The sequence below is a fragment of the Euphorbia lathyris genome, chromosome 7, assembly GCF_963576675.1.
Source record: "Euphorbia lathyris chromosome 7, ddEupLath1.1, whole genome shotgun sequence".
In the NCBI taxonomy this organism is placed as follows: Eukaryota; Viridiplantae; Streptophyta; class Magnoliopsida; order Malpighiales; family Euphorbiaceae; genus Euphorbia; species Euphorbia lathyris.
This window is the reverse complement of record NC_088916.1, coordinates 19,540,854-19,562,618: the sequence shown is the minus strand read 5'-3', so window position 1 is coordinate 19,562,618 and position 21,765 is coordinate 19,540,854. Positions and strand designations below refer to the sequence as shown.

The 21,765-nt window shown below is 36.1% G+C and overlaps 1 long non-coding RNA gene across 11 annotated transcripts; it reads right to left on the bottom strand.

Moving 5' to 3' along the window:
* Nucleotides 1-15,972: 15,972 nt before the first annotated feature.
* On the bottom strand, nt 15,973-21,556 carry LOC136200772 (uncharacterized). 11 transcript variants are annotated; one of them, XR_010673500.1, is made up of 9 exons: nt 21,093-21,556; nt 20,472-20,957; nt 20,191-20,379; nt 19,428-19,720; nt 18,545-18,747; nt 18,018-18,431; nt 16,920-17,034; nt 16,289-16,571; nt 15,973-16,132 (listed from the first exon to the last, which is right to left on the bottom strand). It is a non-coding gene; the product is annotated as an uncharacterized lncRNA (long non-coding RNA). The 11 variants fall into 11 exon arrangements; XR_010673501.1 differs by having other exon boundaries at nt 20,191-20,353; XR_010673503.1 differs by having other exon boundaries at nt 20,191-20,612; nt 20,892-20,957.
* Nucleotides 21,557-21,765: the final 209 nt, after the last annotated feature.

Below are 21,765 nucleotides of genomic sequence, written 5' to 3'. Positions count from 1 at the left end.
GCATGTCAAGCTGACCTGCATTTTAAACTATTCATCTTTAGGTACCCAATTCTTTTTGGGTCCTTTCTTGTTAGTATAAACAGGTGCAAAATCATATTTTAATTTGTGACGACATACTTTTATAGTGTGGCCAGGCTTACCACAGAAGTCACAAAAAGGTACCCTTTGAGGGTTGTACTGAGTGTGGTCAGCATTATTGTGTTGGGCATGCCAGCATATTTTTGTGGAATGCCCTTTTCTTCCGCAGAAGTCACATTGGACAACCCACTTGCTATGCCAACACACATCTTTTGTGTGTCCCTTTTTTCCACAGCACTCACATTGAGTAAATTGCTTATGCTGACTAGTACTTGCGTACTCAGCATGGGGTTTATTTCTACTTGAGCCTTTCATTTGACTCTGTAAGGTTGTAACGTCCTTTCTAAGTTTCTTTGACTCAGATTGAACCTCCGTGACAAGCTTATGCATTATTTGCATGTTGGTATGTAGATCTGAGTTGTCCTGGAGAAGATATCGGAGGTCACTCAGCTTGACCTCTTCAATCTCGTCACATCGCCTGTTGAGTGATTTTATTTTATTGTTGCATTTTTTAGTTAGCTTATATAAATCACTCAGGGTATTTACCATCTCATTTCTAAACAAGAGCAAGGGTGTTACCTCATTAGTGCGTACCTCCTGGTCAGTTTCATCAGAGAGGTCATCATGCTCAGATTGAGAGTGGTCAGCATCATCAGCCATGAAGCATATGTTAGCTGTCTCATTTGCATCAGCTTCAGATGAGGTTGACCCATCACTATCGCTCCATGTTGCTACCATAGCCTTTTTGCTTCCCTTCTTCTCTTTCTTGAGGTTGGGACAGCTTGACTTGATGTGCCCAGTTTGATGGCACTCAAAGCATGTGACAGACTTGGAGCTGTCCTTCTTGTATTTGTCACTCGACTCAGCTTTGTACTTGTCACTTCTTCTGAATGACCTTTTGCCGTTTCTGTCATTTCTTCTAAACAACTTTTTCATCTTTCTAGTGAACATAGCCATTTCCTCATCATTAGTTGACTCAGCTTCTGTCGAGTCAGCTTTCATGACAAGTGACTTTTGTTTCTTGTCTTCTAACTTTTCTTTCTCTTTAGCTTCAAAGTTTTGCATTGAGATTTCATGAGTTAGCAGGGATCCAATTAGCTCATCATACTTGTATGTAGTCAGGTCATGAGCTTCTTCTACAGCCGTTTTCTTTGCTTGCCAGCTCTTTGGTAGACTTCTCAAGATTTTCTTCACTTGTTCTTCTTCGGTGAAGTTTTTGCCAAGTCTTTTTAGCTCATTTATAATATTGGTGAATCTGGCATTCATGCTAGAGATGTCTTCGTTGTCGTTCATTTCAAACAGCTCATACAATCTCATGTGTTGATTCACCTTTGACTCATTGACTTTGCTTGTGCCTTCATAGGTCACCTCGAGCTTCTTCCAAATCTCCTGTGCTGACTCACAACCTGAAATCTTATTGTATTCTGCAGCATCTAGAGCATAGTGAAACATATTTATAGCCGAAGCATTATTTTGTAATTTTCTGAGGTCATCCTCTGTCCACTCAGCTTCACTTTTTGTTGGGTATACATCCTAAGTCCCACATTGGAAAGATATAAGGGAGTTGCATAGTTTATAAAGAAGTTCACCAACTACATTAGTATGAGGCCTTTTGGGAAGGAGCCCAAAAACAAATCCGTGCGGGCTGGGCCCAAAGCGGACAATATCATACTAATGGTGGAGTTGTTAGTGAACTCGTGGGCCTAACAATTGGTATCAGAGCCGATGGTTCGGCTGGGAGAACGTGCATGAGATCTAAAGAGATGTGGGAGGCTCTCTGTGTGACCTCGCGATGGGAAATCTGTGCTTAGTGCCTTGTGTCGAAAGTCTTCCTGATATTGTGGTGGTCAGGCGACGTGTTTCGCGGGTTGGCGGCGGTACAAGATGATTAGACAGATTATCGCTGGAGGGGAGGCTTGTGGTCCTTGGTCTGAGGGGAGGATTGTTGGGTATACATCCCAAGTCCCACATTGGAAAGATATAAGGGAGTTGCATAGTTTATAAAGAAGTTCACCAACTACATTAGTATGAGGCCTTTTGGGAAAGAGCCCAAAAACAAATCCGTGCGGGTTGGGCCCAAAGCGGACAATATCATACTAATGGTGGAGTTGTTGGTGAACTCGTGGGCCTAACACTTTTAACAATTTTCTCATTATTAACAGTTTTGTATGGCACATGTGGACCTTGAACAATTGCAAGCCATGCACTCATGTTTGTGGCTTGAATAAAGTTCTTCATCCTATTCTTCCAGAATGTGTAATTCGACCCAAAGAATAGTGGAGGTCTAGTGATTGATAATCCCTCAGGGAGTATCTGTGTTGTTTGGTTCCCGGGAAGGAAACGAGTTCTATTTTCGCCCATTTTTCGGGATCAGCTCAAGATTGTTAGATCTTTGAGTAGTGAGCTTAGGCTCTGATACCACTTGTTGGTCCCGTGTGATTAGTTCCAAATGGGGGGTTAGGAACTAATATAACTTTTTCGATTAATTATGCTGACTTAATGATTTTTCAGATGAGTTGGTAAACTCAGCTTTTGGTCAGCTTGTTGGAAATTAGGCTAAGGTATAGCAGCGGAAATATAAAAAAATTAGCCTACTTCCTTTTAACCATATGATCCGTTAATCGTTATTTCATATAAAGAGGGATAAGAAGAAATACCTTTCGATGATCAATCTACCGTTGCAAACGAAGTGCCCACAACTTCAAAAGAGATGGAAACTGTTTACCAATCTGCCCCTATCCGAAACAGACCTTCCATACCTCCGAACGACAATCCATTCGGTGGAAACGTGGAAGAATATGTCTAGAAGCCACTGTCCAAAAATCGCGACGATCCGACGGTTCAATCTCCGGGAATCCGCGAAATAGTGAACTGACCTGATATAGGTGAAGAAAAACGAATTTCTCCTTTTTGTTTGTTTTTTCTTCTTTCATGAACACAGTGAGATTAAGTTAGAATCAACCGTATGAGATGCAACCAAAATAGATTGCCTCTAATTAATCAACACAAGTTCAAAGAAAAAGAAGATGGATGAAATTAATCGATCGGTGGAAGCCGTATGAATTCTTATCCACGAACTGGGGGAGTCGAATTCTCTTTCTCTCTATAAGCTAGGGATTTCGAAAATCACTAGGTGGGATTAGGGAGGCTTAGCCGAAATTCTCATAGCAAGGGGTATATATAACCACTTGTATCTAAACCCTAGTTAGATAGGATTAGGTTACTTAATAGGAATTCAATTCGGAATAGAATTCCTAATTATTATCTCACTATATATCTAATATATCTAGGATAATAATAAATAACCTTATTGGATAATAATAGGAGTATATTAATCTAATTAAAACTCCTAACTTAATTATCTCTTAATTAATTTAATTCATATTCCTAATCAAATTAGGATTAATAGAATCAAAATAATTACTCACTAATTATACATAAATTTCGGGCCCCCCTTGTTTAAATGGGCCTCACTGGGCTCAATTGGGCTTCCATCAATTAATAGCATCCATCTCTCTTTTGGTTCCAAGTCTTATGTGTGATCCATTAGGTTCTTACTACTTCTGGCCGTATGCAACCATTAAATTAATTTCTATAAGAATGATATTTAATCTTTGCATAACGGAATGATGTACTGAGTATGTTATTGGCAAGTCTGTAATCATTCCCCCAGAGTCCGTTAAGAAGACAGGTTGATTCTGTCGTTAACCTTTCCGTATTAGTTACAGTATAATTCGATCCTTTATCAACTACATCCTTGAACTGAATCTTATGACTATGGATGATGTCAAGTCACATATAGAGAGACGTTCGTTTTACTTGTTCAGGCCGAGTCAACTCAAATAGATAGGTTAAGTGAAATCTATATTTCAAGTCTTAAGCTATCACCTTGCAAGGATTTAGAGTCGAGTCTTCCACAAGCGATCCTTGGACGTATCTCCCATTTATCGGGAGTGATAAATGCTCAATCCAATTATAACTACCCTGACATTACCTCCTGTGACACCCAACCTTTGCTGTTCACACCCCAGAGTCATCTCTGTTAAGGATCGTGGGACAACAGGATCAAAGTCTCACATTCAGCAATTCAGGATGACCAATTAACATTCCTTTGAGTCTGAGGATTACTTATACCTATTAATACCAATGAGATGAAAAGGTGACAAGGATGAATCTACCCATCCTGTTATCTCAAATCGGATCCCCAATCCTAATGAACTCCTTTCATTGGATTCACGTAACTGTCCAGATATCTGTATATATGAAGCTTGTGAGATCAGCTTTCTGTCGGACAGAAGACATTGTTACATGCAAGTCTCAACAGTGATATGTCAATCCTAAACATATTACTTGACTTGGGGTAGTTTTAAGTTTATTAGTTTATTATAAAGTTTAGTCTCACTTCATGCTTGTATGAACACTTTATAATCACTTTAAACAAACTTACGGATTTCCTTTTATTAGACTTTATTTAGTGCTTAAAATGGATTGCCTTTATATAGTTATAAAACATACATCTCATTAAAACAAATGATATAAAGAACAATTCATTTACATTAAGTTTGTATCCTGCAACAATTGTCTATAGGACACTAAACCCCAACATACTCCCACTTGGACTAAAGCCAATTGTTTCTAAAACTTATCCCAGTAGAAGTTAAATGACGATCATACTTTCTGGGTTAAAGGCTTTGTCAACGGATCTGCAACGTTGTCCTCTGTAGGTACTCTTTCTATTCTCACATCTCCTCTAGCCACAATCTCTCTAATGATGTGGTATCACTTTAGGTAGTGCTTGGATGCATTATGAGACCGTGGTTCCTTTGCTTGCGCAATGGCTCCATTGTTATCACAATATAGAGTAATGGGATTGACAATGTCAGGCACCACACCTAGTTTTGTAATGAACTTTCTAATCCAAACTGCTTCCTTTGCTGCTTCTGCAGCAGCGATGTACTCTGACTCGGTCGTAGAGAAAGCTACGCTTCCCTGCTTGGAACTCTTCCAACTGACCGCGCCCCCATTCAAGATAAACAGGTATCCTGATTGGGATTTAAAATCATTCTCATCTGTGAGATGACTAGCGTCTGAAAATCCTTCAATTTTCAGATCTCCTTCTTCGTACAATAGGAACATATCTTTAGTTCTTCTCAAGTACTTAAGAATGTTCTTGACGGCAATCCAATGCTCGTCTCCCGGATTCCCTTGGTAACGACTCGTTATACTTAACGCGAACGCTACGTCGGGTCTAGTGCATAGCATACATAATCGAACTGATTGCGCTGGCGTACGGGACTACAGCCATGCGTCTTTTGTCATCATCGGTTTTAGGACATTGATGATTGTTTAACTTCACTCCATGTACCATGGGTAAGTTACCTCGTTTCGATTCAAGTATGCTAAACCGATTTAGTACCTTTTCAATGTATGTAGCCTGTGAAAGACCAAGCAGTCTTCTCGATCTATCTCTATAGATCTTTATACCAAGTATATAAGCTGCTTCACCAAGGTCTTTCATTGAGAAGTTACCGGATAACCATACTTTTACCGATTGTAGTAGAGCAATGTCATTTCCCATTAATAATATATCGTCCACATATAGTATGAGAAATGCTATAGAGCTCCCACTTGCTTTCTTGTAAATGCAAGCTTCTTCGCAATTTTGTTCGAAACCAAATTATTTTATGGTTTCGTCAAAACGCTTATTCCAGCTTCTCGATGCTTGCTTGAGTCCATAAATGGATCTCTGAAGTTTGCAAACTTTGTTTGCATCCTTTGATATGAAACCTTCAGGTTGCATCATATATACATCCTCAAGCAGGTTTCCGTTTAGGAAAGCTGTTTTCACATCCATTTGCCAAATCTCATAATCGTAGTGAGCGGCAATAGCAAGCATGATTCTGATTGATTTGGACAGAGCAACAGGAGAGAAAGTTTCGTCATAATCAACACCTTGCTTTTGACGATATCCATTCGCTACTAACCTAGCCTTGTACGTGCTAACCTTTCCATCCATGTCAGTCTTCTTTTTGAAGATCCACCTGCACCCGATGGGTTTTATCCCTTCAGGTGGATCAACCAAAGTCCACACTTGGTTAGTATACATGGAATATATTTCAGAATCCATGGCCTCAAGCCATGTTTTAGAATCTGGACTAGTAAGAGCCTCTTCGTAGTTTTTGGGTTCGTCGTCTAACACGGGAACCCCATCATCATCTCCCACTAGAAAACCATATCTAACTGGGAGTTCACGAACTCTTTATGATCTACGAATAGGTGGCACTGGAGTCTCATCTAATGGGACTACTTCGGGTACCTCAACCGCCTCCGTTGTTTCAGTCGGTGTTTCTTCCTCTTGAACTTCATCAAGTTCAATCACGCTTCCCTTTTGTGTTTCTTCGAGAAACTCTTTCTCTAAGAAGGTTGCGTGCTTGGATACTATCACTTTCTGATCATCTGGATGATAGAAGTAATACCCTACGGTTTCCTTGGGATATCCAATGAAGAAACATTTATATCAGATTTAGAATCTAGTTTGTCAGACGCAATGCGTTTGACATATGCTGAACAACCCCATACTCTCATAAATGAGAACACGGGTTTCCTACCAACGAACAATTCATATGGTGTGGAACTAGCGGATTTAGTTGGTACTCGGTTCAGGGTGAAGAGGGAAGTTTCTAAGGCATAGCCCCAGAACGTCTTTAGAAGTAAGGCCATGCTCATCATGGATCGTACCATATCTAATAGGGTACGGTTTCTCCTCTCGGATACACCATTGTGTTGTGGTGTATAGGGAGGTGTCCATTGTGAGCATATCCCACATTCAGTTAGATAATTCAGAAAATCATCCGAAAGATATTCGCCACCTCGATCGGATCGAAGCGTCTTTATTTTCTTTCCTAATTGATTTTCTACTTCATTCTTGAAGCATTTGAACTTGTCAAAAGCTTCTGATTTGTGCCTCATCAAGTAGATGTAACCATATCGAGTATGGTCATCTATGAAGCTAATGAAGTATCTGAATCCTCCTCTTGCTTGGACTGACATAGGACCGCATACATCTGAATGAATAAGTCCTAGAGTGTCTGATACACGCTCACCTTTATTGCTAAAGGGTGTCTTTGTCATTTTACCTTTTAAACACGATTCGCATGTTTCCAATGATTCGGAAACGATTGGATCTATAAGCCCATCTGAATGTAGCTTTTAGCATGCGTCTCTTGTTTATATGACAATCCCACAAGAAAGTTGAATTATCTAGCTTATGTCTTTTGGTATCAATTGCGAAAACAGAAATCTAACACATAAATCCCATTTTGTGATATTCCTGAAAAATAGAAAATCCCATCTCTATAAAAATCGCAATGTTTGTTCTTTATCGAAATATAGAACATACCAGATGTTGGAGTACCGGCTTTTCCCTTCTTGAGGGTAGCTAGGTACACCAAACAGTTTCTTTTCCAATGCCTTTCTTCACCATAAAAGTGGCACACTCCTTTGGGCTTCTTCACTTCCTTTCCCCTAACTTTAGTGGGCATGGCTCCCTTACCTTTCTTGGGATATTTAGGATTGGGAGAATTCCCTTTCCTCTTCTTTGATCCCTCTATGACAATAGCTGGTATTGCCTTGTCTTTCTTCATATTGGGCTCAACCGACTTGAGCATATTTGCAAGCTCTTCAAGAGAGGTTTGCAAGTCATTCATCTGATAGTTCATGATGAACTGTGAATAACTCTCTGGGAGGGATTGAAGAATCAAGTCTATACTTAATTCGTTGTCCATCACAAATCCAATACTAGAAAGTTTGGTAATATAGCCAATCATCTTGACACAATGTGTCATGATTGATGTGCCCTCTTGCATCCTGCAACGATATAGCAACTTGGATATCTCGTAGCGTTCGCACCTGGTCTGTTTCCCAAACAGTTCCTTTAGGTGCATGATGATGGAACAGGCATAGTTGCCTTTGTAATTCCGATGTCATTGATGCAAGTATGATGCATCCGGCATGATCGTCATCAGCCTTGTGCTTCTGGTAAGCATCGATTTCCTCGATGGGAGCATCATCCTCAGGGATAGGGGGTATCGATGTATCAAGTACATACCCTATTTTATCGAACTTCAAAACGATTTTGGGGTTACGAAACCAGTCGGTGAAGTTTGAACTATTCAACTTGTTATCGGTAAGTATATTTTGCAGATTGGTGTTAGTCATGATTTTAAGAGTGTTTAATTAAACTTGAGGGTGAGAAAGAGTAAACGTATGTCATTCATTTGCTTTAAAGTATATCAATCTAAAATTATAGGCCTTTTAGTTTATTTCAGATTGCTCCCACTATTTTGCCAAATTAATAACCCTCCATATTAATTCGAAGAATTTCACAAATCCTTTAGTGAGCTAGGATCCTAACTCCTGAGATTTCGCCTTGAGTTTGCTCAACAAGCTAGTCCCATTTGTTAGGTAGATTCATGTAATCAATCACATCTCGAATGTGACTCCTAGGTTATTGGGTTACTAACCACATTAGTAACTAATATGTCATTCATATTAATCCCAACCATATTGTCCATTAGTTTATGACAACATGAGTTTGCTCATCCAATTATCATAATCTAATTTAAGTCCCCATATTCATGAAAGAACGATTTCCGATAATTCAGGTGTTACCATAAGACCCCGAGCTTGAGTTTGCTCAACAACCCAAAGGCCCCCAGTACTGCCGGCTGAATTATAATATTAGGGAGGGCAACCGATTTTAATAACTTGCTTATTTACTTAACTTTTTAACGAGGGATTTTTATTTAAGTCTCATAATCTAACTTAGTCTTGATTTGCTTTAGCATACATCAGACACATACATTCACATACATTGGCGTTATGGACATATCATCTAAATTATTCTATCGAGCCAGAGACGGAATAAAAGGCCAAACCTAAGGAAATACTAACTATTACATATTTCTCTTTAGGTCCTCCGTCTTCTCCATGGCGCCTTGAAATTACATATTAATTTCTATACTACTATAAGAAAACTTCAATTGAATTGAAGGGAATTAGATGAGAGGAGAAATTACAATAGATAGTAGAAAGGTAGGACGCGCATGCCCTATTTCAAAAATACCAAAAGACTAAAAGAGGGTCCAAATATGTCCATAACTCCAAACATGCAAAGACTCAATTAAATAAATTTAATTGGTTGATTACATAACCGTTTTATGTAATATTTAGGTTAATCACATTAACTCGTCAAATTAACTTTCATCCAATTTTACTTTTAATCGTTTTGTATCTTTATATTAATCCTTAGATTAATATAACCATATAAAACATCAATTATGCATGTCCCAATTATTTTGATTTCAATTCATTTAACGCGTTGGTTTACAACTTGGTAAAAACAAACTTTTAAACGAATTTTCATTCGATAATCAAAACAGAAAACTATTAATTTCCGAAACATATATATATATATATATATATATATATATATATATATATATATCAGATTTTAAAACGGTTTTAAAACGATTTTCAGAAATAGGAAAAACTACAATAGATTTCCGTTTTATCCTTAGAATTAATAAAACTAATTTTATTAACCTAACTATAAAACTAATAGATTTTGTTATAATGATTATCAACCGAAATAATTAGGAACATACGCATAATCTATTTTAATTAACAATTAATTAAAACTTATTTATCTTTAGAATTAATTAATCAAAACTATTTGTTAATTAATCCTAACCATAAATATTTATTCAATCCTATTGAAAAACTTCTAAATTTTCATATATGAAATAACGGATTTAACGATGGCTCTGATACCACTGTTGGAAATTAGGCTAAGGTATAGCAGATGAAATATAAAAATTTTAGCCTACTTCCTTTTAACCATATGATCCGTTAATCGTTATTTCATATAAAGAGGGATAAGAAGAAATACCTTTCGATGATCAATCTACCGTTGCAAACGAAGTGCCCACAACTTCAAAAGAGATGGAAACTGTTTACCAATCTGCCCCTATCCGAAACAGACCCTCCATACCTCCGAACGACAATCCATTCGGTGGAAACGTGGAAGAATATGTCTAGAAGCTACTGTCCAAACATCGCGACGATCCGACGGTTCAATCTCCGGGAATCCGCGAAATAGTGAACTGACCTGATGTAGGTGAAGAAAAACGAATTTCTCCCTTTTGTTTGTTTTTCCTTCTTTCATGAACACAGTGAGATTAAGTTAGAATCAACCGTATGAGATGCAACCAAAATAGATTGCCTCTAATTAATCAACACAAGTTCAAAGAAAAAGAAGATGGATGAAATTAATCGATCGGTGGAAGCCGTATGAATTCTTGTCCACAAACTGGGGGAGTCGAATTCTCTTTCTCTCTATAAGCTAGGGATTTCGAAAATCACTAGGTGGGATTAGGGAGGCTTAGCCGAAATTCTCATAGCAAGGGGTATATATAACCACTTGTATCTAAACCCTAGTTAGATAGGATTAGGTTACTTAATAGGAATTCAATTCGGAATAGAATTCCTAATTATTATCTCACTATATATCTAATATATCTAGGATAATAATAAATAACCTTATTGGATAATAATAGGAGTATATTAATCTAATTAAAACTCCTAACTTAATTATCTCTTAATTAATTTAATTCATATTCCTAATCAAATTAGGATTAATAGAATCAAAATAATTACTCACTAATTATACATAAATTTCGGGCCCCCCTTGTTTAAATGGGCCTCACTGGGCTCAATTGGGCTTCCATCAATTAATAGCATCCATCTCTCTTTTGGTTCCAAGTCTTATGTGTGATCCATTAGGTTCTTACGACTTCTGGCCGTATGCAACCATTAAATTAATTTCTACAAGAATTATATTTAATCTTTGCATAACGGAATGATGTACTGATTATGTTATTGGCAAGTCTGTAATCATTCCCTCAGAGTCCGTTAAGAAGACAGGTTGATTCTGTCGTTAACCTTTCCGTATTAGTTACAGTATAATTCGATCCTTTATCAACTACATCCTTGAACTGAATCTTATGACTATGGATGATGTCAAGTCACATATAGAGAGACGTTCGTTTTACTTGTTCAGGCCGAGTCAACTCAAATAGATAGGTTAAGTGAAATCTGTATTTCAAGTCTTAAGCTATCACCTTGCAAGGATTTAGAGTCGAGTCTTCCACAAGCGATCCTTGGACGTATCTCCCATTTATCGAGAGTGATAAATGCTCAATCCAATGTATAACTACCCTGACATTACCTCCTGTGACACCCAACCTTTGCTGTTCACACCCCAGAGTCATCTCTGTTAAGGATCGTGGGACAACAGGATCAAAGTCTCACATTCAGCAATTCAGGATGACCAATTAACATTCCTTTGAGTCTGAGGATTACTTATACCTATTAATACCAATGAGATGAAAAGGTGACAAGGATGAATCTACCCATCCTGTTATCTCAAATCGGATCCCCAATCCTAATGAACTCCTTTCATTGGATTCACGTAACTGTCCAGATATCTGTATATATGAAGCTTGTGAGATCAGCTTTCTGTCGGACAGAAGACATTGTTACATGCAAGTCTCAACAGTGATATGTCAATCCTAAACATATTACTTGACTTGGGGTAGTTTTAAGTTTATTAGTTTATTATAAAGTTTAGTCTCACTTCATGCTTGTATGAACACTTTATAATCACTTTAAACAAACTTACGGATTTCCTTTTCTTAGAATTTATTTAGTTCGTAAAAAGGATTGCCTTTATATAGTTATAAAACATATATCTCATTAAAACAAATGACATAAAGAACAATTCTTTTACATTAAGTTTGTATCCTGGAACAATTGTCTATAGGACACCAAACCCCAACACAGCTTGGTGAGATGTGTTGCAAGTCAGCTTCAGTCAGATATTGACTGAGGTTGTTTTCCTTGTAAGTTAGGAATTGACACTCTTGGAGGTCAGCTTCTTACTCAGCACCACTATTTACTCAGGGTCAGCTTAGGCAATTTATATGCTGAGTAAATATATCAAACAACACATGCAATGTATATATATTGGGAGAGAGTTTAGAGATTACTCAGTATCACTTATCCTGGTTCGGCCTCTCTGCCTACGTCCAGTCCCCAGAGTCCTCCGGGCTTCTTGAATCCAATACTGAGCTCTTTAACGGTAGAGCACAAAACCGATTACAGGCAGTTGAATATGCAAGAGTACCTTCCTCTATTCGTCTACTCAACTCTTACTAAGTGCTACAACCCAGCACCTAGATTTCTCTACCAATGAATGTTTACAACCAAACACTCAGCACAACACTCTCAATTTTACAATTGATAAACACTTGTTCCTTTTCAAATAAAGAACACTTTAGAAGATTACAAGTAATCACTCTAGCATTTACACAGGAATAGAAGATGGGTGTAAGATATATTTTTGTATCTAAGTGCTTTTGTTTCTTTTCTCTCTTGTGCTTTTGTTGTTGTAAATCGGCAAAACTCCAAGTGAGATCCTTGTCCCTTTTATAGATGAAGTCTGGAGATTTAGACCGTTTGAATTTGGTGTGTCCGTTGAATCCAAAACGGCTCTTTCGGGGAACAATCTCTGCTCAGCATCAGACTGTTAGGCCATTCCCTTCCTCTGTTTTCTTCAGGCGTCAGGCTTTGTCTTCTTGCATCAGACTTGTCTTTTTGTGCCAGTTGTCTTTTACCAATAATCTGTTGGGGTTTAGTGTCAATTGTTGCAGGATACAAACTTAATGTAAATGAATTGTTCTTTATATCATTTGTTTTAATGAGATGTATGTTTTATAACTATATAAAGGCAATCCCTTTTAAGCACTAAATAAAGTCTCATAGAAGGAAATCCGTAAGTTTGTTTAAAGTGATTATAAAGTGTTCATACAAGCATGAAGTGAGACAAAACTTTATAATAAACTAATAAACTTAAAACCACCCCAGGTCAAGTGATATGTTTAGGATTGATATATCACTGTTGAGACTTGTATGTAACAATGTCTTCTGTCCGACAGAAAGCTGATCTCACAAGCTTCATATATACAGATATCTGGACAGTTACATAGATCCGATGAAACGTTGTTCATTAGGATTGGGGATCCGATTCGAGATAACAGGATGGGTAGATTCATCCTTGTCAACTGTTCATCTCATTGGTATTAATAGGTATAACTAATCCTCAGACTCAAAGGAATGTTAATTAGTCATCCTGAATTACTGAATGTGAGACTTTGATCCTGCGGTCCCATGATCCTTAACAGAGATGACTCTGGGGTGTGAACTGCAAAGGTTGGGTGTCACATGAGGTAATTTCAGGGTAGTTATACATTGGATTGAGCATTTATCACTCCCGATTAATGGGAGATACATCCAAGGATCGCTTGCGGAAGACTCGACTCTAAATCCTTGCAAGGTGATAACTTAAGAGTAAGAAATACAGATTTCACTTAACCTATCTATTTGAGTTGACTCGGCCTATACAAGTAAAACGAACGTCTCGCTATATGTGACTTGACATCACCCATAGTCATAAGATTCAGTTCAAGGATGTAGTTGATAAAGGATCGAATTATACCGTAACTAATACAGAAAGGTTAACGACAGAATCAACCTGTCTTCTTAACGGACTCTGGGGGAATGATTTCAGACTTGCCAATAACATACTCAATACATCATTCCGTTATGCAAAGATTAAATATAATTCTTGAAGAAATTAATTTAATAGTTGCATACGGCCAGAAGTAGTAAGAACCTAATGGATCACACATAAGACTTGGAACCAAAAGAGAGATGGATGTTATTAATTGATAGAAGCCCAATTGAGCCCAGTAAGGCCCATGGACATAGGGGGGCGAATTTCATGTGGATAAACACATGAATAATTAATTTGATTTATTAATCCTAATTAGATTGGGATTATGAATTAAATTAATTAAGAGACAAATAAGTTAGGAGTTTTAATTAGATTATTATACTCCTATTATTATCTAATAAGGTTATTATTATCCTTGGTATATTAGATATATAATGAGATAATAATTAGGAATTCTATTCCGAATTGAATTCCTATTCAGTAACCTAATTCTATCTAACTAGGGTTTAGATACAAGAGAATATAAATACCCCCCCTTATAGTGAAATTCGACGAACTCAAGCTTACTAGCCCTAGTTGAATTTCAAAACACACTAAAGAGAAAGAGAGAGAAAATTCGACACCCCTAGTTCGAGGACGAGATTTCTCTACGGCTTCGATTGATCAATTGAATTTCATCTATTTCTTTTTCCTTGATCTTGTGTTGATTAATTAGAGGCAATCTATTTTGGTTGCATCTCATACGGTTGATTCTAACTTAATCTCACTGTGTTTTACTTTGTGCTTGGGAACTCGGAGAAGAGTTGTGGGCACTTCATTAACAACGGTAGATTGTTCATCATAAGGTATTTCTTCTTATCCCTCTTTATATGAAATAACGATTAACGGATCCTATGGTTAAAAGGAAGTAGGCTAAAAAATTTATATTTCCGCTGTTATACCTTAGCCCTAATTTCCTTCAGTGGTATCAGAGCCATCATTAAATCCGTTATTTCATATATGAAAATTTAGAAGTTTTTCAATAGGATTGAATGAATATTTATGGTTAGGTTAATTAACAAATAGGTTTTGATTAATTAATCCTAAGGATAAATAAGTTTTAATTAATTGTTAATTAAAATTGATTATGCGTATGTTCCTAATTATTTTGGTTGATAATCATTATAACAAAAATCTATTAGTTTTATAGTTAGATTGATAAAATCAGTTTTATTAATCCTAAAAAGATAAAACAGGAAATCTATGGTAGGTTTTCCTATTTTCTGAAAATCGTTTTAAAACCGTTTTAGAACTAATATATATATATATATATATATATATATATATATATATATATATATATATATATATATATATATATTTATTATAAAAAAAATGCGACAGCAGCCCGAGTCGCGCCTCGCGGCGCGACTGGCCACTGTCGCAAGGCAGCGGCGTCCCGCGCGCCCTAAAGGCTGCTGCCAATCGGCAGCGGCCCGCTCTCGGGCCCGGCCCGATACCCACTTGATTTTAAATAGTTTAAAATCGTTTTATATTTAAATATATATATATTTCAGAAATTGATAGTTTTCTGTTTTGATTATCGAATGAAAATTTATTTAAAAGTTTGTTTTACCAATTTGTAAATCAAAATGTTAAATGAATTAAAATCTAAATAATTGAAACATGCATAATTAAAGTTTTGTATAGTTATATTAACCTAAAAGTTTAATATAAAAGGGTACGAAACTACACTACAAAAAAGAGGCTTTTAATGAGAAGAAAAATTATCATTAAAAGTCCAAATATTCTCATGAAAGAATTTTTAATGAGAATTATTACTCTCATGGCTCCCTTCATTACAGGGGTCCCTTACTAAATGTAGTAATGAGAATAAAATACCTTCTCATTATCACCATATATAATGAGATTAATCGTCTTCATTAGAATTTGTTGTAATAATAAAAACTCTTCTCATTAAATTGTTTATAATAATTAAAAATATTCTCATTAATATTTTATATAATGATTAAAAATTTTCTCATTAAATCTTTTATAATGATTCAAAACCCCTCATTAAAGAATTTATCATGATAAAAAAAATATTTACATTATATAACAATATTCTGCTTATTAATTATAAGAATACAATTCAACAATAGATTATAAAACAAAGTTCCATTTCAATTCACTAAGAAGAAAGAGCAATTCCACTGTGGTTTGCCCTGACCTTTGGAGTGGATAGACCTACTCTTACCTAAACTTTCGCCTACCAAAAAAAAGAAGAAAGAGCAATGCATTACATCAGCAACACAATAGCTTGGATTTACATATTGGTAAACAATCGGCATCAACATCCTATATAAAAGCTCTAGCCGGATGCCTGACTCGAACAAACATGGCATAGCCAAACATTCCAACCACTGTACGTCAAACAACAACCTACACAATGCAAGCACTGTAATTAATATACCTAATTACAGTACCAAAAAAATAAAAAATGTGTTCTAATTAAAAGATCATAGGGCCAATATATAAACATGTTCCAAATGAACATAATGCAAATAGGCAAATTAATACTTCAAGCACCATGATTACCTCAATTTGGTAGAATCAAATATAGCACCGCTTTTGTTAACACGATCGATAGAGAACTTTTCAACTGTTAATCACTTAAGGCAGCCATGGAATGTGATAATCGGAGCTCTAAGCAAAAGGAAATGTAACAGAGGATGGTGAAACTATGCATCCTATGACACCTAATCTAGGACAAGGTGGTTGTTCTGCTCTGCTCTAGATGATGCTTTACTCATTTACCTCACAACAATACAATATCCAATAACACCAAAGAAAGTTTCTGATTCATCATTTTGCGCACTACCTGTGAACGACAAAATGTTGAAATTTTTCATCTCAGAGTCCATGAGTACAAGCTCCTATACTGATGAAATAATTCAAAAAGCAGTTCCTTTAACATCTAGCATCCATTAGATAACAAGGAAATAAGAATTCAGAGGACATGCAAATCAGTAGCAGAGCTTCACTTATAAAGCATCGTTTAAGACAATAAGTGATTCAAAATTAAAATCAGCAAGATATATCACAAAACAATTGAGGTTTGAACCATTTTTCTCCTGGACATAGTCATCAAAGGGACAACAAATCCCTAAACCTAAGCCATTTGCATATGGTTAAAAACAAACTAAATGGTTCATCCAGCATTTCTAACCTTAAACTAATATCTATCTGGTCCTTCCAGGCGCATGAATTGTTGATACATGATTCTTCCATTTGAACCCCTTGGTCCATGATAAAGGCCTCAGTGGAAACATGGCACAAGAACCCTGTAAAATAGACAAAAACAGTCTTTGACTTAAGTATGTAACAGAAAATGAAATTATTAATTTACTTGGTTCAGGTCAAGCAATTGATTCAAGTAATCGTTAATCATAAAGTATGATTCAAGTAGCGGTTAATCAAACTACTGACAAGTTTTTCAAAGAAAGATATTCAACTTGCTTATTTGTTTATTACATCTTTATACGTTTGTGCATTCTCTCGCACAGTGTCAGAGCTAATATCTCAAATTTTGAAATGCTAGTGAGGTGCAAGGTGGCAAAAAATAAAACAGTTTAAGATCAACAAATTTCACATCTCAGACCCCTTACGTCCCACTTTAACCTCTTTGTCGTACCCGGAATCAACAAATACAGCATCCGCAAGAGATTCTATTACATGTCCAAGCAACTGTAGTCATTGGCAGAGCCAGAACAAAACACTCGCAGGGTCAATGGACAAAATGTGTTAAAAAGTACAATTATTTTTGGAACTAAAACCCATTGAAAACTATACTTTTTCTTTATTTATCCCCAAGTCGGGGGATCAACGGCCTCCGTGACCCCTGTAAATCCACCCACTGCCTACATTAACATTATATCAATCCTGAAATCGTGAATGAACAAAATTCAGTACAATCATGACTAACTTGGGGAAACATATCTCTAAATCCCAGCCGATGATGAAGAAAACCTTTCCAAATTTGTAACTGTGTTGTCAATATCCTTGCAAAGCTTTTGTGATGCGTGAAAAATATGCTTATGCAGCCTTTTCCGTAGGGCAAGTAGAGCACATATGAGTCATTGTTTACAGATGCAGATCTAAGGTCTCTTAACTATCCTTGTCGTGCAAGTAAACTATGATTAGGTAGTCTAATACAGAGTCTCCAAGATATTCTAGTTGCTACATAACAATTAGTCAATGGAAAAAATCAAAACATATAAAAATTTGAAACAATAAAGCCAACATTTTTTAGTTGTTTAAGAGATACCTGATAACATCTTGGAATTTCAGAAATCATATAGGAACCATGGGTCAATGCTTCCAATAACAGAGAAGAAGGGTCCCTAAATGTGTAGTTCAACAACGATTCTACACATTGGACGTTAATAAGCCTCTCAATCTTCACTTGGAATTGTCGTTCATATGGTAGATTCAGAAACCGACCTTTATATGAGTTCAGTTCAGAAATATTAATCTAGCTACTTTGCCTCCAGAGCTAACATAAGCCCCGATCAGTGCCTCAACAGCATCAGCAACTGTTTTTTTCTTAAGCTTTATTCTGCCGCTTACATAGATTTTGCTTGTATCATTCAAAATTTCCTCATTTAGTGAGTGGCTCCCGGAACTATCACCAGGAATCATCCAATTTTTTGGGCTCCAAGTATTTGTTGCAAATAAAACCCTCCAATTTAACAGAATGATGCAATTAAAATACAACTCTAGAATTTCAATTTATAAGTTGACCATGATTATTAAGCAAAACACGTGAATCATATGTACTGGAAAAAAGATTACCAGAAGTTTACAGTCACATCCGAGTTTGCATAGATTGGCATTAGAAATAAGCTTGTCCTTAATACAGAAGACCCTCATGTTGACTAGTAGGTTTGAAATAGCTGCTGATTAGTAGCATAATTTAGAAAAGAATCGCCAAGAGTCTCCAATGACTCTATATCAAATTTCTCTTGGCACTTTATTGTAGTGATTGCTTCCAAAACCTACCATATAGAATCATGGATATCAAAATGGGTTACCGTGTCATAATCATGTTATGTGATCCATATATTACACATGATTATATATGAAATAAATAACACATTGTTTAAGAAATTGACAGCCCTATATAGAATCATGTTAGAACAAATTCAAACTGATAGATGGAAAATGAATACAACTACGTACCCAACATATCTTCAATCAATTGTTATGTTTCTCACAAACTAATCAGTCTGGTGAATTTCGAATCCAGAGAGAACGTCAAAGGAATGATAACATTTACATATTCATTAATGCATTGATCTCTCATTCAAACACAACTCAAATTGTCTCAAAAAGAGTCCACGAACACTACCTATACTAGAACATACATGGACTCTTAGCTCAAACTACCATTCATCAGAAACGCTTTTTTTTTTTTTGAGAAATCACACGAGCAATAGAAAACAGGACAATGAAAAACCTTAAACAAAATTCTACCATCTATCAAAAGCATTTTCGAGAAACCACACAAGCAATACAAAACATGACAAGGAAAAAGCTTACAAAAATTGGGTACACAAAGTATAGCCACCAAAACTTCAATATCGACAATGGTGATTCATGGCAGTAAACTACATGAACTAGATAATATCAAAATTAAGAAAGAGACATTGACTAAGGGTCGAATAGAAGAGCTTACTAGTTGTTGAGTGGCAGAAACTTCTTGCTGATTTAGGTCACAGGAAATTAGAGATTCAGGCTTTCTGGGTCAAAGAAAATTTCAAAGTAACACATTTCGTCCATTGACCCTCCGAGTGTTTTGTTCTGGCTCTGCCAATGACTACAGTTGCTTGGAGATGTAATAGAATCTCTTGCAGGTGCTGTATTTGTTGATTCCGGGTACGACAAAGAGCTTAAAGTGGGACGTAAAGGGTCTGAGATGTGAAATTCATTGATCTTAAAATGTTATATTTTTTGCCACCTTGCACCTCACTGGCATTTCAAAATTTGAGATATTAGCTCTGACATTGTGCAAGAGAATGCACAAACATATAAAGATGTAATAAACAGAACAAACAGAGCATTTCTTTTTCATAATAAATTGATTCATTTATTATGCAAATACAGTAATTTGTAGCCTAGCTAATGCAATATATGAGCAATAATAGCGAGCATTATACGTAACTTTTTAAAGAATTGAATGTTATTCTGAATGAAGATTGCATTGGCAAAGAGGATGGTGGTGGGTAATCAAAGTCATCTAAAAACAAATAAGCAAGTTGAATATCTTTCTTTGAAAAACTTGTCAGTTGTTTGATTAACCACTACTTGAATCATACTTTATGATTAACGATTACTTATAGCTAGCAAACTATTATGTACATTGTGCATTTTGGTATGAGGTTTTCCTTTCTTTTCTTACTTGGGTGCATGAATCATACTTTATAATTAACATTCCTCACCTAATCCATAGAGATATAAAGTCAAGCAATATATTACTGGATCAGAACATGGAAGCTAGAGTGTCCGATTTCGGGTTGGCTACTTTGATCATAAGGATGCCTTGTTTATCTTTGAATTGCATGATTGAAGTAGCAATAGAAACAATCATCAATCTCTACAAAACTGGTTTTTGAAAATAATCAATCCGTCTATCAATTCCAAAAAAACAATAAAAATCAGAACCCATTAATGGATCAAATACTGAAAACAACAATGGAAGAAGGCTATCTATCAAGCTTACTCAACAATGCTTCCATTGGTCGCAGTTCCTTCATAACACCCATTAATGGACTTGCTCCTTTCGATTTCTATTAGTCCCTTATCCACGTAAAATGAATTCATAGAAACTTGAACAGATTACATGCCAGTAAAGTCTAACAACCTGTTACAGGACTTCAATTTGAACTTTAATTTTTGTCTTTAGATTACACATAACCAACATTAACAGTAAGTTTATGAAATTACTCAACTTGAACTTCAATTTTTGTCTTAAAATTACACATTACCCTTAACCAAAGATCATAAATCACAAAATTCAAGAAGTTATTCAGATGCTCAATCTTAATGTTGTACTAAACCGCCAAAACCCCAAAATGCAATTATAACAAGCAATTTGTTAATAAAATGAACACGGGAGAACAAAACTTGTCACGGGACAAACCAATAAAACAAGCCAAAACAACCAAAATTATGAGTAGATACCCCCAAACATGGTCGAGTTTCATTCCTGAAACAAAATGAGTAATCAATTTCAGCAGTAGAAACTCTAACCTGCTTCACAAATTAACAAGAAAAGGCACCAAATTCATTCAAAATTAACGCAAGCCCAAAGAAAACCCATTTAATTAAGAAGTTAACTCACCTAATGAAGCATAATCTGGCCCATGATGGTTGTGAGGAGTCCACACGCAGCAGTTGCCTTCGAAAATATAATCCGCGCGAGTATCCTTACGATGCCTTTGAGACATTCAAAATGATGGAAGTGGAGAGAGAGGGGTGACCGGCTGATAAAAATCGAGAGATGAAGGGAGGTAGGTGATTGAGAGGCTAGGACGCAGATTGAGAGAGAAAGAGGAGAGGGTATCGATTTTAGCAAAAAGGACAGCCGAGGTGAGCAAAACCTAAAAAGGGGAGAATGAAAAATTGTTCCTGCAAGATATTTGAAAAGTCTGATGAAGAGGTTGAACTGGGATTAAGAAGAAAGCGAAGATAGCCTGAACTGGGAGAGGAATCGCCGATGAGTACAATTTTAGGTTTCGTGAAAATTTGGGGGAATGGATGGCGCCTTAATGAAATTCTTAGTCAAAAATTTGGAGGGAAGCCATGGTGCTTTAATGAAATATTTTAGTAAAAAATTGTGCTCTATATATCTGGGGAATATATAATTTTATTTTATTTTATTTTTAATATTTATGATATTATTTATTCTTATCATAGCTATTGATGGTATGTTTTAATGAAAATATTTCATATTCTCATTAGTTTTTTCTTATTTAATGAGGATATTTTTAAAAAAATATCTAAAAAATAAAATT